The following is a 14,591-nucleotide window of genomic DNA, read 5'->3' as shown; positions in this document are numbered from 1 at the left end:
ATGCTAATGTCTCAAACTGAAACCTCTATTCACATAACTTTGTAATTAATTCTGGGAACTGGCACTGCTTTCCCATTTGGGAAGAGCCTGCCTTTATGGGTCTCAGATTCTTCATGTGCATAGTCAAGGCAGTCATTCTCAGTTCTTGGACTGGGACATCATTGTTTTCATCACCACTGCGGGGAAAAGAAAACACATTAAAGGATTAAGCAACTAAAACTTAAGACTTTACTTCAAATGAAAGTGAATGCTCCTGGAAATCACATCTCTATATGCCAATCATCATGCCACTTGGGTGCATCACTGTTTCTGATACACCATCCACTATAGAGCGTCAGAAAGTTGGGAGATAGAGTCTTGGAGGCCAACCACGTCAAATTCTTTGTTTTTCAGTTGAAGGAACTTAAGTCCAGGCTGATTGAACTCAGTTAAGGTATGTAACTAGAATAAAAATTTAAATCTCTGAAATCTTACTTCAATGCTCTTTTCATCACACCAAATAAAAATCTCTAAACAGTAAATAAATTGATCTTTATTTGGAATTCAACTGCTAAGCAAGTCCCAGAGTTGCCTGTCCTAACCCGACTTCTCCAAGTAGAAGGATACTACTGAGTGCAGAGAAGTTGGGTTTGTTAGTGTGTTGGATAACTGTTTCATAAATAGTGTTGACCATGATCCACGTACTCAACTGTCTGTAGACACCCATTGTGACCTGTATGGGATAGGCTGCTGGTGCTGAGGAAGATAAATGATAGACAGTTACAGGGACTCAATTTGAATCATGTCTGGGTCACGTTTAAGTTGCAAGGAAAGCAACTTCAGTCCAAACTCACAAAGTAAAGTAGGTTCTATGAAGAACTTTAAAGACAAGCAGATTTCCAGAGTCTCAATATATAGACAAGATAATGGTATAAGGAATGCATTCACAGATTATCAAGAACCAAGATATATTTTGGACAAGTAGAGTCTATATAAAAAAACATAAGCTGAGGTAAAATAGCACCAGACAGTTAAGGATAATTTTCAAGTCTCAGAAAATTTTAAACTAAGCAATGAGGAGGAAGATGGATAGAAACATAGTATTTGAGGTATCCAAAATTCAACTAAAGCAATCAGGGAGGAAGTGGAGAACACATCTGAGAAAAATGAGGATAACAAAATAAGGACGGCCTCATCTAAGAACTAATGGATGGGAGACATGGTGAAGGACCAATCCAGTAAGCATTAACTGCTTCAAATAAACATTAAAGACTTACCAGACCAAATGGCCAGATGGGAACACTTGGCAACAAGTGAGGACTGGGATATAATTAGCACATAAGGGACAAGATAGACTCTCACTGCCAAACAAAAATTCTGTATAAGAAGGATATGGTGCAAGCACATGGGAGGGGATGTGGCTTTGTATTTTAGGACCTCTTAAATGAAAACAAATTACAGAATTTTATGGGAAAAGGAAATATTTTCAATAGAATCACTGAGGGTAGAAATGCGATACAGCACTACCCCCTTATCAGTGGGGAATATGGTCCAAAACCTCCAGTGGAAGCTTGAAACCATGGATTGTGCTGAACCTTATGTATGCTGTTTTTTCCTATATGTGCATACCTAGGATACAGTTTTTATAAATTAGACACAGCAAGAGATTAACAACAATAACTAACAACAAAATAGAACAATTATAACAATATACTATAATGAAAGATAGATAAATGTGACATATCTCTCCGTCTCTCTCTCTCTCTCCCCACCCCCGCAACCCCCTGTCAAAACATCTGAAAACTAAGTGACTAACAGTGGGCAGAGTATATGTATGAGCCACTGGGCAAAGGGATGGCTCACATCTTGGGCCCAATGGGGTGGGACGTATGAGATTTCATAACACTACTACTTATGAATTGTGTACTTCTGGAATTTTTTAATTAATATTTTCGGACCACAGTTGACACTGGCTAACTGACACCATGGAAAGTGAAACCTTGGGCAAGGGGGGCTGCTGTACTTAAATGTCAAGATAAGAGGTTGGCAATTTATGGCCTATAGGCCAAATCCAGCCCACAGCCTGTTCCTGTATAACCTGCAATCTAAGTGAAGTTTAAAAAAAAAAAGATATTGTTCAAAAAGACACCATATTAAAAATAAATGTCCCCAAGTAGAAAAATATAAGGCATGGCATACATAGAACAGATACCCATTTCAAATTTTCTTTAAGCAAACTAAAACAAATTGGGGGACATTTCTGAGAGACTAATCCTAATATTAAAACCTTTGTTAGAAACATGGGAGGCAGAAGGACAGCAAGAGAATCAATGAGACCAACTGATTGATGATCACAATATAAAAAGTCCATGCAGGTCTGAAAAGGAGGCCACAGAATGAATCAGTGTATAAAGGAAGGCATTAGCGACATTCTCGCTCCTCAATTAACTTTTGAAGCAGATCAGTCACAGGTACAAAATCAAAGAGCAATAAATAAACGAGATGTTCTTGGCTGGATCAATAATGCATTTTTGTCACAATTTTCCTTCCCAAACTTGAGTAATCACTAGAAATAAATGGGCTTTACCCAAGAGGTTAGGAGAAATTCAATGGTGAAATTTTGGATCCACTGGAATTTGTGTAGACAGATCAATTTAAATAGTCAGTGAGACTTGGATAAGATTCCATTTTTAAAAACTCTGTGTATTTAATAATATTTCTAACTACAAAACAATATCTATTCTTTTATAAGATGTAGGAAACACAAAGAAGCAAAATGAATGAAATTGAAATCATCCATAATCTAGCTAACAGAAATGTCCACTATTAATATGTTGCTGTATATTATTTGGGATTAAACACAGAATTTAATTAACCATTTTATCTTGGAAAAGTACTGACACTGGTTCCAAAAAAGAAAAAAAGAAAAAAAAAAGGAGAGAAGGGCAAGAATAAATATTTTTAAATGGTTCCAACTCACAAATGGATACTAAGATGTAACAAGAGACTGTTTGCAATAAAATCTTCAGGTTTGCACATGACACTAAGTTCTTTTTAATAATGAAATATCATGCCATTTACACAGAGGAAACTGTGAAAATTTCACAAGTCTGCATATGGGAGCAGAAAACTGGCAGATGAAATTCCTTCTAGACAAGTGTAAGAGAATACACTTAGGGGATTGTAAGACCAATTATTCTGGGAAAAAATGATGAAATCTAAGGTTTCCGTCATCATCTAGAACATGGAGCATGCAATCATTATATACTATACCTTAAAGATGGTGTACTGATTCAACAAAAAGATTAAAAAATGATGCAGAAGGCTATAGTTTTATTCTCTAAATCTTATATCCACAGCTAAGATGCTCTGTATATTTCCAATTCTGCCTTAATACGAGCCAAGATAATTCAAAGGAATGATTAAAGAGGTCAAGGATGTGAACACATGTGCCTATTAGAATCAGTATTAATAATTACATTCTCCAACATGTCAAATCTGATTGTTATAGCTGAAATCTAGATGAAAGTCTATGATAGAGTGGTATTTCTAGCTTCGATGACATGACTTAATCTGGGGTTCATGGACTTTAGAAGGTCTATGAACCCCTTAAAATGACATGCATGTTTTTCCGTGTCCATATATAACTTATATATGCTTGTAATACATATATTTGCCCTGTGGAGTGAATGTAAAGTTGCCATCATATTCTTAACAGGATTCATAGCCCAAAACCTCAAGAACTAGTGTTCTAGATGTTAATTGTGTGGATTTGATCACTAATTCCTAGGAGCAGACGTTGAAACTTGAAAGAGAAAGCTTTAGAACAAATTAAACTGTATTTGCCCCCATGGAAAACAAATGTGGGGAACTCATTTCCCTGGGAAATTCTATAGACTAAGAAGACATTTTGATGGACTATTTGAGGATGATCTCTAAGCTTACGGTATTGGGGCTTCATGGGACAGAGACTGATGTCTGTTTTGTTCACTGCTCTACCCACTGTGCTTAGAACAGGGCCTGGCACCAAGTAGGCACACAGTAAATCCATGCTGAGCACTCAAGAGCTAGATTGGTTCAGGTGGTAGAATCAGAGACAGTGGCTGCATGAATGCCGGGTCTGTTTCCGGTGGTGTTTCTGATATTCACAAGCATGAAGCTGTTTCCTCTTCCCCTTCCCACATCCTAATCCTATTTTCTTGCTTGACCATCTACCACTTTGAAGGCATCCAGATTGTGGAGAACATGCTGCCTGCCATGTCAGCAAAGAACTATGCTAATTTGGCCTTGGAAGAACACGGAAAAAAACCTAGAATACAAAGCAATAAAAAGTTTATAAGAGTTTATGAACATAAAACGTGTACAACTGTTAAAAGGAACATTGTCAAGCAGATTAATTAGTTAACATTTGGAAAGCGCGCTGAAGATAAAAATTGCCAAATAAGGTACATTGAACCAGTTTCTCATTTGTTATATATAACAGGTAGCATGAGAGACAGGTCCACAAAGAGTTGAGTCAACTACCGTGGCCAAGAGGGGTTGTAGAGGGTCTTTGGCCTTCGGGAGGCTGAGTCCAGCATGGCCCTTTGCTAGGATTTGCATAAAGCATGCCCAGAGTGTCTGTGAGGTTACACTGTGCTCCTCCCTCTTCCCCATCCCAACCCCCCCACCAATCCTTGCAGTTCTCTGCTTCTGTTTGCCAATTCCCTCGACTCTCTGGGGCCTCAAGTCAGCTATAGGCCCCTTGTAGGAGTCCTCTTAGGACCAAGTTAAGACTATAAATAGCCCTGTGGGATGCTTCTGACCTTAATTTAGATTTCATTTAAATGAGATTTTAGCCTCATTCCCTGGATAGATGATATTTTTAAAACGTTAAAATATTGAGCTACCCAGATAGTCTCGAAGCCCAGCATGAGAAGATCCAGAGGCCAATACCAAGGTCCACCTCTCCTTTATGCAATCAGAACAGATACACATCCTGGAGGAAGGGTCAGTGAAGGGAGAATCCGGAATCAGAAATCAGCAGCCACTAACATCTGAAACTAAATTCTTTCAGTATGATTGGTCTCTGACAGAAAAAACAAAACAAAAAACAAACAAAAACTGGGTTCTTCTTGTTTGATGTAGTTTTACCTGTCTATATAGCATTTTTATTTGGGCCAGCATTTGTTTTGATTTACTTAAATTTTAAGGTCCATCTTATTTCCAAAAGGACCAAGGAAACTTATGGATGAAAACAAAACAAAACAAAAAATTAAGATTTTAGGGATAAAATAGGATAGATAAAGCATTTCTATGCTGGAATTCAAAAGACCTAGTATAGTTTAGTAGAAAAAGTATCTGAACTGAAGTTAAAAAATCCTGGGCTCTAGCCATAATTCTGTCCCTAAAGAACTGTGTGGGCTCTTTACCCCATTAGCAAAACAAAGTCTTTGCAAGTGTTCCAATACGACTTTTAAGTATTTAACAAGTAGTATTCTGGCATCAGTATGTCAGACAAAATGGAGTAGGTAAGGTTGTAACGGGGGCCATAAAGGGTAAAGTATGACCCAGTTCCAGGGGGATTAACAGTAGAATTTGAAAGAAGAAAGAAGAAAAGAGGCTTTTCAAGGAAGACTTGACAGAACTTGGAAATCGACTAGATATGGGAATGAGCAGGTAACTCCAAGGTGACCTTGAGCCTTTGTGGCTGGGAAGGTCATACAGCCTTGAATAGGAACAGGAAAAATGTTTCCAGGAGAGGGAGCAAGTCCAGGACCTGGGAGATGAAACTCAGTCTTGTCCAGTGGATTTCCAGATGACTGGAAACCATCCAAGTGAAATATCTCCAAGCTGTGTCTGGCGTGAGCTGGACTGGAGGCGGGAGATAAAATCTCTGAAGCCAGATGAGGACACGCAGGAAAAGGGAGAGGGAGAGACCATCTAGGGGCAGAGCCTTCAGCTCACCAGGACCAGGCGAACAATAGCCCCTGAGATCTGAGTAATTCAGTACCAGACATTTGTTTCTGTCATTAAATACTTTTACTCTTTGCTCTTCTCAATGGTCTTTTATCTCATTCAAGAGTTTTCGAAGAGCATGCCCACAGGAGAGGACGAACCAGGAGAGAAGCCGCTCAGTTTATGATGGGCGTATGTCTGGCCAGTGGGCTATGTTGCATTTTTCTAGCATTCATCCCCTTCCTACTGGGTGGACCCACTTAGTAGCCCGCCTCTTCTGAATGCACGTTGACTCCGGAGAACCTGGGATGGAACTGCTCATGTAGCAGCGTGCTTCCTCCAGCTGCGTGGCATTTGCACTGCCTCCCACGCGCCCCGGCCCGCCACACCTTTGGCCTGCATGCTTCCAAGGGTCACCGTCGAGCCTCTCCAGAAGTTACAGTGCTACAGGTTTGGTGTCTGTTCCAATGTTCCTCATGGGTGGCTTCATTGCTGAGGGAAAGAGGGTGAGAATTTCACTGATCAAGGGCCAACTCCCGCCCACAGCCGGACCTCCCTGCCACATTATGGAACTCCACCCCAGAGAACGGCTGCTTGAATTTCCCGCCCTGACCCCAGGAGGGAAATCCTACAGCCCCGGAAGACCTGTGCACAGTGGCTCTTGGGCAACCACTCCAAGATCTTTAGACCAACAGGGTCTTACATTTAGTTTATTTCATCCTACAGACTTGACACTCTCTTCTTTCTGTAATCTTTCTTTCCTTGCTCTGGGCCAGTTTTCTCTTCCGTGTTTTTCCTTTATGCAGCCTCTCTCCTGTGCTTTGCAATTCCCTCCTCTCACCCTTTTATATCATCGCCCCCCTTTCCCTTTCAATAGTCATAGTATTGGATCAAAACATTCCAATATCATTTTACATGAAATAAATAAAGTGTTAGACTCTGTTCTTAAAGCATATAAATGAAAATAATTTACAAATCTTCCTCTCTCAGAAACAAAACAAAACAATGAAATTAAGTTAGTTTATTTAATCTAATAATAAATTTTTTTCTATCTCAGGGGCCCTTGATAGGAATTTAAAGCAAAGCAATTTTAAGTATCCACAATTGTTGCCACAATGAATTCCTGAAAAACTTCATCAGAAAACTCGTCACTGTAAAGAAGGTTGTATTTTCCCAAAGAAACTAGTTTGTAATAAGAAGTTGTGTTCTTGACCAAGGACTCAAATCCAATAAGTCACAGATATGACCAACAATAAGTCATAAAGGAAAAGTTACAATTATAAAATGTTATAGTCATTTGAAATAGCAAAATTAGGCCCTGGGTCTTATAAAATAAGCAAAAATAGCACATACATAATGGCTATGGAAGGGCCCTAACCTATTATTAAATACTTTGCATAAAAATACCACTCTACCCTGTCATAAATGTGACTAAAAATTAATACATTATCTATGATGAATATCAAACACTAAATTAACAATAACTTGATTTGCTTCCCTTAACTTTAGAAAAACTTTCTAGGGAGAGATTGGGTAAGCTGAACTTCTTTACGAATCCCATTGGTGAGCAGGGAGCATGGCTGAGGACAAACTAGCCCCAGATCAAGTTCTATCTTACACTTTTTTAAGTCACTTAGATAAGGGAAAGGAGGACATACTAACTAAATTTAAAGGGGCTGCTCCACACCTTTAAGATCTTTGTTAAAACTAGTAAGGATCACAAGATGGGAAGGTAGACCATTCTAAACAGAATAAATTTCAATGGAGATTTGTGGAGACTGTCACCAAAGTGGAATAATAGTAAACCTCAAGTCATTATTATCAAAGAAACATTTGCGGAATGCTAGTCAGACTAGAGGAGCTGTAACTGGTGTAAGAAGTTAGAAAGGAGAAAAAGGACTGCTCATGATAGAAAAAATATGATGCCGTAAGTTAAAAACAAATGAGCTAGACATAACTAGATATAAAATAGGCACATTTTGTAAGTATCACATAGACATGTGATAAATAGTTAATAAAAGGACAAACTGTGAGGTTTATGGGATTCCCCTAAACCTTCTGCCATAGCACCCATGGGTCATTCAGCTCGGACTCACTCTCTGTTGAATGCCATGGCTCTGGTGTATGTTCCTTGTGCCTTCCCACTTCCTACCTATCTGACCCATAGTAGGCACTCAGGAAATGTCTGTTGAATGAAAGAACAAATCAATGCTCTGTTTCGCAGAAGCAAACACTTGAATAGGAGTCAAAAGTCCTGAGTTCTCATTCCACCTCATTCACTTACTGAGTTTGACTCTGGCGTAAGTGCCAGCGATGAGCCCCTTACCCTTTGAACACAAGGGACCACGTTTATTACTTCTCCCCATGTTGGGCCCATACTGGGAAAATTTTGGACTGCCAGATCTCTGTCATTAGGCAATTTACAAAATATTTTTCCCTTGAAACAACCACTATTAACACACTAAGTTGATATGATTATTGCCAAGAGTTGAAAAATTTAATTTTTATAGTCTGTACTGGTAAATATTCCCCTTTTAAAACTGAAAATAGACCATTGTTACTCCTACATTACTACATACAGAATCTGTCCTCCAACTTGAAAGCAAATTAAGATCCTATCTATGGGGTCTTCTCATTCTAACAATCTTGAAATCTGTATTATTTTGAGTTAGGACCTAGACAAGAAAGGGCTGGTACTTGTTAACAGTCAACATTCAAACATATATGACTACGGATAGTTATTTGTGAAAACAGGGAAAGAAACTATAAATGGAATTATCTACTTAAACAGGAGCAAGAGGAAAGTATATTTGTCTTTTAAAAATTCCCAACACAAGCATGCCTGATACAGAATGACCAAGGAGACATTGGTGAATCCCATGGTCCTCTAGAAAGAACTTGAATCTAAAGAACAAAATAAACAAAATGGAAATAGTTCCGTAGGCTCAAAGAGTAGACTGATGGTCACAAGAAGGGTGAGGAGTTGGGAAAAAGGGAGTAAAAGGTGAAGAGACTGAGAAGTACAAACAGGTAGTTACAAAATAGTCACGGGGCTGTAAAGTAGAGCATACGAAATAGAGGCAACAATATGGTAATAACTATGTATGGGGCCAGGACATCGGTACTGGAAATATCAGGGGGATGCTTTATAAAGTTATGATTGTTTAACAACTATGTTGCACACCTAAAACTAATACAAAATAATATTGAATGTAAACTGTAACTGAAAAATAAAAATTTAAATTTTTTAAAAAAGGTAAAACACATGGCCCTCCTTCAGCAGCCAGAGTCAAGAACCTCTTGGCGGGCATTTCCGAGCCGAGGGCCCAGCCTGCAATGAGTGAGATGAGGGAGACTGAGTTCAACGCCTTCCAGTCCGAGTGGTGGACAGATGCAAAGCTCTGTGAGTTACAACCAGGTTCTGGGAGAATGAAGAATGAAGGGGATGGAGTGTAAGAAAGCAGGGCAAAGCAGGGCGACGGACACTGCCTCGCTGGGCGAGCAATGGGGAGGCGCTGCAAACGCCCACCTGGAATCGGGAGGGGCCGGCCTAGCACCATGGCGTTGTGTGTGCTTCCCAGGCCCAGCGTGGCCGCTGCAGGATTGAGACCCCAGGAAACACATTGCCTCGCTCTGCCTCAGTCACCCAGGGAAGATGACTGTCGTGCCTCCTTCTGAGCGCCGGAGATGAAATGAGGTAGAGGCACTTTGGGAAGTTGAAAAGGTGATGAAACTCGGGAGTCATCTGGAATGTTTTTAAGAAGGGGATGACCAGCTCTGTGTATCTGAGAGGAAAGAGCACTGTTGCGTAAAGGTTGAGGTGGGGGCTCACGGCCACGTCTTCAGCCCTAATGATGCTCTGCTTGCAGGGCTGGTGGAGGGCGGGGACCCGGCAGGTTCCCTAACCTCGCGCCTCTCGTGTTGGTGTTGTCTTTGGGGAGTCGGCCCGGGAAGTGTACCCTTTCCTGATAATATCTAAAGAAAAAATAAAAAGGTTCCAAAGTGTTCTTCCCCTTAAAGTACTAAGTAGGAATAAAAGAACTGAGAAAAAGGAAGAAGGAAATCACGCACACACATACACACACAGATGAGGGCATATTGGACAATTAGGAGAATGAAGAAAGAGAATAAGTGGAGAGAGGAAAAGATCAGAGCGAAAAAAAGAGAGACTTATTGAGAAAAAGAAAAAAGAGAAAAACTGAGAGCAGATACAGTCTAACTTGAAAAGAAACGGTAGAATGTGTATAAAAAAAAACTGACTTCACTGAGCACAGGAATAAAAAGCAATGCCAAATAAAAGGCAAAAGAAAAAAGCACCAAAATGAAAGAGCTATCAGAAAGGGAAAAGTGTCATGTAGAGATAAAAGAGATTTTTAAAATTGGGGTAAAAGAAGTCCTCCAAGCATTTCTATTTAGTTAACCAAGGAAGAATATGAATTCAAGAGAATAGGGGAGATAAGAAAAGGAATGACAGTCATATAAGAAATTAAATGATGCTTAAGAAAAGAACATGGAAAAAAGAGACAAATGATTTTGGCAAAGGAAACATTCCTATATAAGAAATTTTCAGTTACCAAATTAGGTTTAAAAGCCTTGTTGTAAACATCATTGTCAATAACAAAGATTTATTGAACTCACTTTGAACCTAGCAGACACAGGTAGAGAAGAACACAAAGCCTCTTTAAAGAGAAACCAAGACAAATCAGAAAACAAAACTAGTTAACCTGGAGAAAGAAAAAAAAAAACTGCATGGCACAAAAATCAGCCTTTTATATTCTGTCACATGATACAGAGAAGGCATTCTAAAAATATTTGTGGAATGAATGAATAAATGAACAAATAGATGTATGGAGCTCCATGAGCCTCCTCTATTATCTGTGGTTCCTAATGACATAAAAACATTCTCTGTTGCCCAACACTATTCCCAACTCAGTTTAGAAACTTCCTTTCCTCCTCTTGTTCTGCCAAAAAAAATAAAATAAAATCCCTGCGATTGTGCTGCACACACCAGGGAGTCACCCCAGCCCATTTCCCTTTAGTAAGGAAGACGTGAAGTAGACAAAGTTTTCCACTTTTCAAAGCATGTAAGAAATACCTTGCTTTCTCCCTGGCCAGTGGAGGGAGGCGACAAAATTATCTTTAATTAAAATCAACATTAAGAAGCCTAGAGGTCATTCTAAAGACCTCAGAAAAAGAGAACAACTGAGGTCACAGGGTAAGGAAGGCTAAATACTAGGGTCCCCTGACACCTCATTAAGAGTGACTTCAGAACTATTGTGGATAGAGACAACTTAGTTTCATTCAAGATGTCTTTGAAGATGTCAGATGTTAGCTGGGTTTTAAAATTTGGAAAAAAAAAACAAACCCAGGGCTCGAGGATCTCACACTAAGGAGTGGAATATGCATGTACACAGGTAATAAACACACACAATCACACTCTCGCACTACACTTAGAGTGGTCAGAGTCCACACTGAGAATTCGAGAGGTATTTAAATGGCCTTGAACAAGGACCCCAAAACTCTCTCCATGTCCTTCAGCTGTTTTTATAATATAATCTACTTCCTACTTATCAACACCCACAAATAAATTTAAGTCATTTTTACTCTAAAGGGTACCTAAAAAGAGTTTCCTTTTTAAGACAAATACTGTGATAAACCTGAGGACATACTAAGCAATCATTTAAAATAACTAAATGTATATCAATCTCAAGCTTGGAGATATATAACTACAATGGATGGTTTCAGAATACAGTGTGTATTGCAGAAAGTGATTCTAAGACCTGCGGAATTTTTCCATCACTTCCCTGGGAGGCAGAGAAGCAAGACTGAGAAGTACGGCCAAGCTTCAGAAGAGCAAACCAGAGCTAGACAAATATATTTTGATGTCAGCCCTAAGACTTTCAAGTTGCATATTAAGCATGGCACATTTAAATAAATGAATTTAAAATTGTCATAGTAAGCCATGTTCCATTTTAAATTCCCAAGAAACCCATTAGATAAATAGCATAGATTTGTCCTTTTTGAAAATATAACATTTAACAGGAAAACATACTTTAAGTAGGAATTTAAGGAGTCACTTACATCAGCAGAATTAGTTATCGAAAGTTGTCATGAATATTGTCAAATTGCTTCTCTCTTTGAGAATAACAGGATCTCCCTTCATGTCCGCTTCCTTCAGATCTGAAGCAGTCCAGGCATTGAGGAGCTTGTGGGGTATTATTACTACCCTTAACTTCCAAAACTCAAAATACTAGTATCAGTTTCTAAAGTGCATATAATTATTTAATTTATGTAATGTGACTCATTTTCTTAGCTTGTGCTGCCAGAAATAGGTATTGCTATTCTCTTCAACTGAACAAAGTTTAAACACAGACTCACGTGTAAATTAAGGTCACAGAATCAGAAATTAAGATGGCTCATACAAGAAGAGAATAATTAAATTTTCTCAGAATTAGGAGGAAACTTGAGTCATCAGAGGCATTTAATAAATACATGTCAATTTGAAAATTTTACCAATAATGAAAAAACTGGATTTTAAAAAAACAGTGCCAGTTAAGTGCGACTTTATCCTAATCTCTGGCTATTTTCAGCAATTTTTATTTAAATGGTCAAAGCTGTGGGATCTTTTTGTTTGTTTGTTTTGCTTTGTTTTGTTTTGTGTTTGCAATACAAGACAAAGAGGAACTGAGCAGCAACAGGATCAGGAGTCAGAATAAATTTTTGCTGTTGAATTTGTTGCCGTAAGTCACTTTTGAAGAGCCAAAAACCTCTTGGGGAGCCTCCTAACAAGTCCTAGGGGGAAGACAGGCCAGAAGATGACCATAAAAAGTGATACTGCTGATCGAATTCATTAGGCTGAAATGGACCAGAAACAATGATCCACTGACCAGCCCGGAAGGTAAAACATTCCCTGGCACAAAGTGGCCCTTTTCTCCCCAACTTTTTAAGAGCTCCTTAGGGCATGCTTAATGTCACATGACAAGTATTTGCCAAAGGAAGTTTGGGCTGTATTAGATCCCCTTGGGACCAAGTGAAGCCTGCCACAGAACCTCAGAGCTCCCTGCCTGCTTAACTCATTTGCTCATTCACTCAGCCAACGTAGCACATAATTATGGAGACTCCAGTGAATGAGTAAGACAATAGCCATGCCTTCATGAGCACCCTGTTTTTTTTAATTAAAACAGAAATAAGTAGGTTGGAACATTCATCCTCTACTGGGAAGCCCAACTATTTTTATTTATTTTCTTTTACTTTGTGGCCTTGTTGGCCACATCTGATTTTTGTTTGGGTAGTGATTGGAACATACTGGCAGATGTGGAAGTGTGATTCAACACTCAACTTGGGGCAACTTTTCCAAAAAATAATTGAAGACTCTGTTCAAACCTTGCATATACATAGACACCTGCTATATTTGCATAGCCCAAACTTGCAGGAAGCTTTAATCAATCATTTTCTGTGTGTAGAATTATCCAACCTGAAAGCCATTATTTATTCCACCAAAAGAAATTCCATTTTTCTTTGCTGTTAGATTAGTTGCCTCCCATCTCTCATTCGCCTCCCTCCACCAGCAAATAAACTTTATACCAAAATTTATGGATCAAGGTCCCAGTTTATAAACAATCTTCGCTTACTTTTAAATCTCCCAAAAGGTTAATTTTGTCATTCTTTTGCCAATATGCATAAAAATTCTATCTTCTGTCACACACCTCTTCATTTATATTTATTGACTGTTCCTCACTGTGCCAGGTGCTCAGAAACTAGTAAACAAAAGGAGAAAGCAAATGTTGATTAAATAATTATAAAGAGTATGTAATTACAAATCACGATGGCTGTTGCTACAAGAAAGGATAAAACAGGAAAACCTGGCACAGTTGTAGGACTGGGGTGGTGGCTTGAGTCGAGAAAGAAGTGCTTTTTCAGCTGAGATTTGAGTAACTAGACATTAACCGAGCAGAAGTTGCACAGAAGGGATCGAGGTGGAGAGGAGAAAGTTGCAGACAAGAAAATAAACAACGCGCGCAAAGGCCCTGGGGCGAGAGAGGGACTTCTCATTCAAGAACTGAAAGGCTTAAGAGAATGTAGCACAGAAGAGTGGCAAGATTAAGTGGGATGAGGCTGGAGGGAGCTGGGCACAAAGCAGGGGAGGCTTTGCAGACCTCATACAGAGTCCGATCTTCAAGAGCTGTTAGAAGCCATTAAAAGGTTTCCAGATTCACATTTTAAAAAGCTCATCCTGGTACCATGTAAGAAATGTTTTAGAGTAAGGAGGCCTTCTGGTCGACCTGAGATAGATGACAGTAGTGCCTACTATAGGGATACCTGTGAGGTAGAGAGCGGTGTGTGCATTCTGGAAATATTAGGGAGGTAAAACCCACAGGACTTGGCTTTGTTAAACGAATAGAGGAATGTATTCAAGAATCAGTCCTCAAAACTGCATTTATTTATTCTTCCCACTCACCATACTGAGTTTTAGAAAAGTTCTTTATACAAAAGAGAAAGTATAAAGCTCCACCCAATATTAATGTTCCACACACGCAAAAGAAGACATATGAACCTTTCGATCTTATGGATCTTGCTTCAGATTACAGATGAATAGTCTTTAATTCAGTTTTTTTTCCCCCTTTGAATATTTGTGGAAGAAATTTTCCTAGGTTTCTAATGTATTCCCTACATAT

This window comes from Pteronotus mesoamericanus, unplaced genomic scaffold (genome assembly GCF_021234165.1).
Source record: "Pteronotus mesoamericanus isolate MK-2021 breed Mesoamerican mustached bat unplaced genomic scaffold, CSHL_Meso_final contig_20, whole genome shotgun sequence".
In the NCBI taxonomy this organism is placed as follows: Eukaryota; Metazoa; Chordata; class Mammalia; order Chiroptera; family Mormoopidae; genus Pteronotus; species Pteronotus mesoamericanus.
This window is presented reverse-complemented; position numbering follows the sequence as displayed.